The following is a 9,771-nucleotide window of genomic DNA, read 5'->3' on the forward strand; positions in this document are numbered from 1 at the left end:
AATATAGGTAGTTGTGTTTATCATCTGACTGTGGTGATGCTCTGATTTTCCATGTACTTAATTGGGGAACTGGACATTCATTGGATGAGACTTTTGACCAAACAAAACAAAAACAGTGCCCACCCCCCATAAAAACACCAGCAAATCTTGTTCTTTGGGTAATAGCTGTTGTATTGCTTTGGGTGGATTCATGTAAGTATTTATGTATATATGTATGTATGTATGTATGTATGTATTTGAAAGAAAGAAAGAGCATGAGAGGGGGAGGGGTAGAGGCAGAGGTACAGAGAGGAATTCCAGCAGATTCCAGCTGAGAGCTGAGCCACCCTGAGATCATGACCTGAGCTCATATCAATGCTTGACCAACTGAGCCACCCAGGTGCCTCTTTATTGGAGGTCTTTGAACAGTGCATGTATAGCTTCCAAAAAATTTGTATGTATATATCCATTCTTTCATTCAGTCAACAGATATTTATTGAAGATTTATAAGTATTGATATATGCATAAGTATATATGTATATACACATCATACCATGTATTATATATGACACAAATATATGTGTATGTGCAATATATTATGTACATTATATGTACATATATGTACATGTAATATATTATAATTATAGGATACATGTGTGTGCATTCATAAACACATATGTTCCCTAAGATAACCAGAAACTACTAAAAATGATTTTCAGTTATTTAGATTATCTGCACACCAAAAATTTTTTAGGGAGACAGTTTAAATAGTTTTTTCTCTATTTTATTTTTTTTCAATCTTATCATTTATTTACTTACTTTTCTTTCTCCAGATTTTTATTTAAGTTCCAGTTAGTTAAGTATACAGTGTAATGTTAGTTTCAGATGTAGAATTTAGTGATTCATCACTTACGAAATTACCTCCATCCTTTTTTCCCCATCTTTCCTTTCATTTCCAAATTTCTGAGTGATACAAGATATAATAGACACTAGTGTCTAACTAACTTACAGAATATGCCTCTATTTTTCATTTTAAATATGATTTTTAAAAATATTTGCTGTAATAGGCATATCATAGTGGTTCTGGATCCAGAATATCTGAGTACAACTTCCTAGCTGACGAACTTGAACAAGTTTTTCTGAATCTTTGTGACTCAGTCTCCTTATCTGCAAAATAGAGATAATAATAGTGCTGATTCTGGAGGGTTGTGAAGACTAATGAGTCTTTTTTCCAGTGCTACCCAGGGAGGGGTCCTATGGCATTGTTGCATTGTTTTGAGTTCCCGTTGTAACTTAAAGGGAAACTTTCACAATGTCTGGAGCCCTTGATGTCCTGCAAATGAAGGAGGAGGGTGTCCTCAAATGTCTTGCAGCAGGAATCCCCTTAGGTGGCACCAAACTTGACTTCCAAATAGAAGTGTGCATTTACAAAAGGAAATGTAATGGCATCTACACCATATATCTGAAGAGAACCAGGGAGAGGCTTCTGTTGGCAGCTCCTACAGTTGTTACACTTAAAACCCAGCTGACGTTAGTGTCATATCATCCAAGAATACTGGCCAGCGAGCTGTGCTGAAATTTGCTGCTGCTACTGGAGCCACTCCTATTGTTGACAGCATTATTCCTGGTACCTTTACTACCCAGATCCTGACAGTCTTCCTGGAACTGGGACTTTGGTGGTTCCTGATCCCAGAGCTGACCACCAGCCTCTCACAGAGGTGGTCCTATGTTAACCTGTCTAGCACTGCTGTTTAACAGACTCTCCTCTGTGCTATGTGGACATTGCTATCTCTTGTAACAAGGGAGCTACCTCAGTAGGTCTGATGTGGTGGATGCTGGTCCCAGAAGTTCAACACATGTGTGGCACCATTTCCTGTGAAAAACCATGGGAGGTCAGGCCTGATCTCTACTTCTACAGAGATCCTAAAGAAATTGAAAAAGAAGAGCAGGCTTCTGCTGAAAAACCTGTGACCAGGGAGGAATGTCAGGGTGAAATGGAGGGCTCCAGCTCCTGAGTTCACTACTACTCAACCTGAAGTCACAGATTGGTCTGAAGGTATGCACGTGCCCTTGGTGCCTAGTCAACAGTTCCTTACTGAAGACTGGAACGCCCAGCTGGCCCCCGAAGACTGGTCTGCATCTCCCGCTGCTCAGGCCACTGAATGGGTAGGAACAAGGATTGAGTGGTTTTAAGCTGCTCTTCTACAAATGCAAACAAAATGGAAATAAGGTTGGCAGAAAATGAACAGTGTCTAAAAACAAAACAAACAACAACACAACACATATAAAGTGACTAGAACAGAAACTAAGGGCTCAATGCATCAATACATGTTAGCTATTGCTATTTTCTTTCTAATCTCATTTGTTAAAGATCTTTTTTGGTGTCATTTTAAAATATGTAATATGAGTTCAAATTTCATAATTGCTCTCGTAAATCTCTGCTTTCTTTTTACCTGGTCTGCATTTTTGTCTTTGGAAAAATTCTGTCTTAAAAGAGCCAGTTTTCCTCCTTATAAATTCACCTAATTACTACTTTGCCTAAAATAAAGCCCCCTTGGGAGTTTTTATATTCATTTAATAGATCTTCATTTTTGCCATATTTTAAATTATATACAGTCCTTTAAATTAATGTACCTAAATATTTACTATGACAAATAGCTGTGACCAAAAAAAAAAAAAATCACATTTATAGCATTTTGTGCTTTAGGAGACTGTTTTATATCCCTTCAGTGATTCTTCCTATTTTTGTCCCTTTTCATGACTTAAAAACTCTTTTTCCTAAAAAAGCATTGCATTAATATAGCACATTTCTAATACTAACTATTATGTGAACTATTTCATATAAATTATATAGTTTCCAAGACGCTTGAGTTATATAATTTATGATATAGCTTTTACAAAATAATAGACAAAATGGAGTATTACAACTCTCTTTGAAGCACTAGTGCAATTTAGTCTATAAATCTGGGCATAAATACTCTTTCTAAATTATTGCACATTATAATCCAGTATTATTTTATGAATTAGGTATCTTTTTAAAAATCTGAGTTTAATGAAATTATAATCTATTTCTCACTTCTTTGATAATATCTTTGATTAATGTCAATTTCTCACTAAACAGAAGCACCTATTTGGTTGATTTATAAGAATTTAATGTATACACCAGACATAGAGAACATAGAAATTAGCATTAATTTGCAAAAACTAATCACAGAAGATAAAATATGAAATATGTTTTATAAAACTGTCAGATTTGATAAGCACTTGTTATTGGAAACAGACTTTTGAGATGAGTTTCTTGGAAAACTGAAAAAAATTCAGTTTTCAATATTGAATAAAATATTAAAATATGCCACACAAGAATATACAAAATGCCACCATTAATGTAATGCTGCAAAAGTAATGACTTTGTGTATTTGTAGTAAGTATTCATATTGGAAGTTCCTTAATAAAAATATACTATAACATTTCCTCAGATAACATAAAAATGACAAGAAAAATCCTGGTCTCCAAAATGACCACAAAAAAGACACTAAATTTAAGAAGAGCTCTGTGTTAGACAATGAGATGTAGTTTAGCTTTTAAAACAGTTTATTTTGAAGGCTGTGCTTAGAAATAGGCTTTCTCAAAACCAAATATTCAAAGAATGTTTTATTGAAATTTGTTTGTGACCAATTCATTAGAAGGTGAGATCCTTGAAGATAGGATTTTTGTCTGTTTTGTGCCATATTTCTCCAGCACCTAGAAGAGCGTCTGAAGCATAACAGGGGCTCATAGACATTTATTGAATGAATGAATACATGAAGTTATTAATAATCATGTTGACATTTTTCCAGGACAAACTTATTGGAGCAAAATTAAATGTAATAGAACTTTGGGATCTCGACAATGCTGTGGTCTGAATATCAACGTTGATCCAAAAAAATGCATAAGGAAAACTTTGATCCTGTCCTTCATTAATCCCTGAGCAGATGCAGGATATATTCCAGTTAGGTATATGTCCTTGTAAGGTGAGATTTTTATGAAAATGCTGTCTTATAAAACCCTACCTCTACTGTTAAGGCATAGGGGCTAGTTTTTAACTAACAACACAAAAGAGCAGAAGTCCAGAGGCTAGAGAGCAAACTCATTGCCCCTTATAGCTGTCAAAGTCTAAATGAGAGAATTAACCTTTAAAGAAGATTTATCATACTTTAAGCATCCATTCTTACTTCCACACAGTCTTAAACCTATTCCTTTATTAATTATGCCAGCATAGAGCTAACCCCTATAACTGTGAACTAGCTTCACCTCTTTGGTAGAATTGGGCTTTATCATGATAATAAAGCTTATATCTAAGAGTACTTCAAGAAATGGCCCTAAAATATTCTAACTGTGTTTTTGGTATGTTTGTTATTGATAAGTATTTTATTATATTTTATGAGAGGATTTTGTTTCAGTTTTCATGTCAGGATTGGCTGCTTTTATCTAATGGACCCTATAAATTGTTTGATGGATCAGCTGCCATGATTGCCTTTTTATGTTCTCTGTTAGCTTAGAGATAAACTCCTAGGCCACTTATTGCAATGCAATTGTTTTGATCTCAGTGTATACTCTTGTATGTGTGTGTGTGTGTGTGGTTTTGGCATTAGCTTTATCACCAGCAGCATTTTATGTCTTATCCTTATTTTGCTTTCTTCTTTCTTAAACACATTAAATTATATTATTTTAATAAAATATACCTGTCCTTACAAAGAAAATTTAATCAATTTTAAATAAGGTGGGATTATCAATTATAGATTAATCAATAAAAACAAACAATTTTATTTTACAAATTAGGAAGGAAGTAAATTAAGAGAAATGATTGGGTTATAAAGTCTTTGCAATTGGCAAGATGATTTCATCATTATTAAAAAGTACCAAATACCCTATGAAGACTAGCCCTTCAAAATATAATATACTATGGAGAGAGAACTTTAAAATACCCCTTAATTTTTTTTATTTGCAGTTGAAACCTATTCTGATAATGAAAGTGAGTGTGGAGAGGAAGGAAAGGCAATGCCAAAGAAATAAATGAATAAATAGATGGATAGCATCAATATAAGAAAGAGATAAAGATCTTTGAGGACTTTTAGCTGCCCACTATGTGATCCTCAGTGCATTCTGAGATCTTGGATATCCCCAGGGAATAAGTGATGTCAGAATCAGGCATCCTGAGGAACACTTTCCAGGTTGGTGGGGAAGATGTGGTTTTTTACTTTTATTTTATTTATTTATTCATTTTTGAATTTTATTATAAATAAATATTTTATTTATTTATTTATTTATTCATTTTTGTTTTTTGAATTTAATTTTATTTTTTTAGTGTTCCAAGATTCATTGTTTATGTACCATACCCAGTGCTCCATGCAATATGTGTCCTTCTTAATATCTACCGCCGGGCCTTCCCAACCCTCCCACCTCCTCCCCTCCAAAACCCTGTTTGTTTCTCAGAGTCCACAGTCTCTCATGGTTCGTCTCCCCCTCCGATTTCCAACTCACTTCTTCTCTCCATCTCCCCATGTCCTCCGTGTTATTCCTTATGCTCCACAAGTAAGTGAAACCATATGATAATTAACTATCTCTGCTTGACTTACTTCACTCAGCATAATCTCCTCCAGTCTCGTTCATGTTGATAAAAATTTGGGTATTCATCCTTCCTGATGAATGCATAACACTCCATTGTATATATGGACCATATCTTCTTTTTCCATTCATCTTTTGAAGGGCATCTTGGCTCTTTCCAGTTTGGCAGCTATGGCCATTGCTGCTATGAATATTGGGGTACAGATGGCCCTTCTGTTCACTACATCTGTATCTTTGGGGTAAATACCCAGTAGTGCAATTACAGGGTCATAGGGAACCTCTATTTTTAATTTTTTTTTTAAGATTTTTTATTTATTTGACAGAGAGATATCACAAGTGGGCGGAGAGGCAAGCAGAGAGAGAGAGAGAGGAGGAAGCAGGCTCCCTGCAGAGCAGAGAGCCTGATGTGGGACTCGATCCCAGGACCCTGAGATCATGACCTGAGCTGAAGGCAGAGGCTTAACCACTGAGCCACCCAGGTGCCCTATTTTTAATTTCTTAAGGAATCTCCACACTTTTTTCCAAAGTGGCGGCACCAACTTGCATTCCCACCAACAGTGTAAGAGGGTTCCCCTTTCTCCACATCCTTTCCAACACTTATTGTTTACTGTCTTATTAATTTTGGCCATTCTAACTGTTGTAAGGTGGGAACCACTTAATGTGGTTTTGATTTGAATCTCCCTGATGGCTAATGATGATGAACATTTTTTTCATGTGTCTGTTAGCCATTTGTATGTTTTCTTTAGAGAAGTGTCTGTCCATGTCTTCTACCCATTTTTGACATGATTATCTGTTTTGTGTGTGTTGAGTTTGAGGAGTTCTTTATAGATCTTGGATATCAGCCCTTTGTCTATAGTGTCATTTGCGAATATCTTCTCCCAATCTGTGGGTTGCCTCTTTGTTTTGTTGACTGTTTCCTTTGCTGTGCAGAAGCTTTTGATCTTGATGAAGTCCCAAAACTTCATTTTCACTTTTGTTTCCTTTGCCTATTTATTTATTTAGAGCGTGAGGTGGAGGAAGAGGCAGAAAGAGAAGGAGAGAGGGAATCTCAAGCAGATTCCCCACTGAGCTTGAAGCCCTATACAGGACTGGATCTCATGACCCTGAGGTCTTCACCACCTTTGGCTTTTGAGCCAAAATCAAGAATCTGACAGTTGACAGACTGAACCACCCAGGCATCCTGGGAAGGTGTTATTGAAAAGATTTGTCACAGCCACTAATGTCTGAATCTCTCTTCTGTCTCTGATCATGTGTCATCACACCAGACTTCAGGTTTCTGAATTCTCACTTAGGTAACTCTCTTGGTCATCTCAGGAACCCTACATTCTCCCTTAATTAACTGCCCAAATGCCACCTCCCAGAATAAGGGTTCAATCTGATTACTGTAGCCTAGGCATATCCATGGATATTATCTTAGCCTCATATTCTGTTCAGGACAGATGAGGCTAGATATGTGGATGCTGAAAAGGCCTAAGGATAATCTGTCTGCCTGAGTCAGCATAAGGGTCAGTGTTTTAGGCCCTAAGGGAAAGCTTAGTGAGGCAGGTTGCAAATGGCCAGAGAGGTTTTTGCAGGGTTGTATTTCTTTGGGGCTGGAAGGCAGATGGATGACCTTAAGATTCCTGATAAGGTTCCAAATAAGTAGTATATTACAGCTTTCCTATACCAAATTCCCCTTTTCCTCCTAAGCACTCAACCAGACACTCCTCATTTACTGAACTCATAAAATTTCCACTAATGGATGGAACTAATTGTTCCCTAGTTTCAGACCTGGGTTCTGCTGCCTCTACTTTTACTATTATAAGTAGGATTGGGGCCAAATCATTACAGATGGTGCCAAGGTGTCCAATTATGCACTCGAGAGGTCAAGGAGTGCACTTTTCCCCCTTCTAAAACATACAAATCAATTTATATCTTAAAAAGAGTTTAGTTTTGAAACGCACATAAAGCCATGGTGCTTTCTTCAAATTTTGTTTTCTCTTGATTTAATGAACTGTCTGGTATGAAGCTCTGGTATTCTTAAGAAAAAATATGGATTCAATGGTCTTGGGGTCCTTACCTTAGAAACCATTTCTTTGGATTTGTTCATATGTTAGTTTTTTTCCTTCAAATTTTAAATTAGGGAAGGAGGGAAAATCATTAAGAATAGCAGCATTTAAGTACACCATTGCTCAAATTTTGAATTTTGACATGAAGTAGAACAGTGTTTCCAGGTAAGGAGGATGAAAGGATGAGAGGTGGTACAAACATAATCTGAATTACCTGGAGAGTTTTGAAAAATATAGTATTCATTTTCTTTATTTCTTATGGTTTGGATGAGAGAAATGAGGAAAAGAATGGTTGCAGTGAGCAAGTACTTCTTGTGTACTCTCTTTTCTGGTTGGAAAGCATATGACACCTTGAAATAAGATATTAGCTAATTTACAAATATTGTCTGTGCTGGACCTTGACTTGTTTGTTTTGAAATCTGTTCCTGTTTAGTTAGTATCCCTGGATCAGAGCTTGGTGGCAGAGAAGCAAGTCTATGGTTTCAAATTCCTCCAGGTAACCCTGGCTGTTGGGCTCCAATAACTTGCTGCTTATAGGAATCCTGCTGCTGTTGCCAGTCCTCAGGTTGCTTCACCATCCCTTTTGGCTTTCAGCTCTTTTATCACCTGGGGAACCAATTCCCTGTATTAACTTTCCTCTCTTTTAAATAATTAATTTTTATTTTCCTGCTTCAATCTAAATGAGATACTTTATGATATACTCCCAACTTCTTGAAGCAAGATAGTATATTTACTGGCTCTCATAACTAAAAGACCAAGCATTGTAGTTTAATTTGGAGGTCTAATGATGTTACCAGATATAATCTGACTGGGAGATTTCTTATTTATTTTGTTCCCTCTGGATTGACACCACTTTCAATTTTAGTATTACTTTATCATAATACAAATTCCAAAAGAACAAAGAACTGACTTTCCTAGTAACTACCAACCTCCTGCAGGCAGCCAGTCATGGTTGCTGGATCAGTTCCCCAGGCTCTGCCCACTTCAGTGATGAAGTTTTTATCAGCCCAGACTGCTCCACTGTAGAACAAGGCTCTGTCTTGTCCTTTTCCACTTTCAGTACTTTTTGACTTCAACAGAGGGATGCTTCTCTTCCTTCCTTTTTTTTTTTTTTTTTTTAAGATTTTTTATTTATTTGAGAGGGAAAGAGAGAGAGAGAGAGAGAGCTAGGGGGATGAGCAGGAGCGGTAGAGAGAGAATACTCAAGCAGACTTCCCACCAACTGTGGAGACCAATTCAGGGCTTGATCCCAGGAGCCTGAGATCATGACCCAAGCTGAAAGCAAGAGTCAGACACTTAACTGACTGAGCCACCCAGGTGCCACAGAGATCCTTCTCTCTGAAGGTGTTGACAGAGTTTGATGATTTAGGAAATTCAGACAAAACTTTAGGAAATGAGAAGAACTGCATTTCCAAATGGTCACTACTGGCTTATAATGAACATATAACACATAAGGCAATGAAATAAGTGAATAACCACTTTATTTTGAAATTTAAATAGGGGCCTTGTTAATTATCCATCCCTAGGTAGAAATCTAAGTTGTTTAAACCTCAATGTAATATGCATTCACAAAAAGAAAGTTCTTAAATCTAAAAGCAGAAAACTAGGCAATAAGACTGGTAAGATTTAAGGGACCAATAATAGCACTCCTCTTAGTCTCTTGAGTTCTGAGCAAATTTAGGTAAATAAACTGAAGAGAAAGACAGAATAGGATATAATTTTTTGGAGGAGATTGAAGCAATCATCAAAAATCTCCCAACAAACAAGGGCCCAGGGCCAGAGGGCTTCCCAGGAGAATTCTACCAAACATTTAAAGAAGAATTAATTCCTATTGTCCTGATAATGTTCCAAAAAATAGAAATGGAAGGAAAACTTCCAAACTCATCTTATGAGGCCAGCATTACCTTGATCCCAAAACCAGAAAAGGGTCCCATAAAAAAAGAGAATTACAGACCAATATCCTTGATGAACACAGATGCAAAAATTCTCACCAAAATACTAGCCAATAGGATCCAACAGTACATTAAAAGGATTATTCACTACGACCAAGTGGGATTTATTCCAGGGCTGCAAGGTTGGTTCAACATCCGCAAATCAATCAATGTAATACAACACATTAATAAAAGAAAGAACAAGAACC

At 36.5% G+C, this 9,771-nt stretch overlaps 1 pseudogene; it reads left to right on the top strand.

The window, feature by feature from the left end:
* The first annotated feature begins 1,291 nt into the window (after positions 1-1,291).
* Positions 1,292-2,172, top strand: LOC111140906 (annotated as a pseudogene).
* The last annotated feature ends 7,599 nt before the right edge of the window (positions 2,173-9,771 follow it).

Source organism: Enhydra lutris, unplaced genomic scaffold (genome assembly GCF_002288905.1).
Source record: "Enhydra lutris kenyoni isolate GAN:26980312 unplaced genomic scaffold, ASM228890v2 scaffoldscaffold1, whole genome shotgun sequence".
Lineage (NCBI taxonomy): Eukaryota > Metazoa > Chordata > Mammalia > Carnivora > Mustelidae > Enhydra > Enhydra lutris.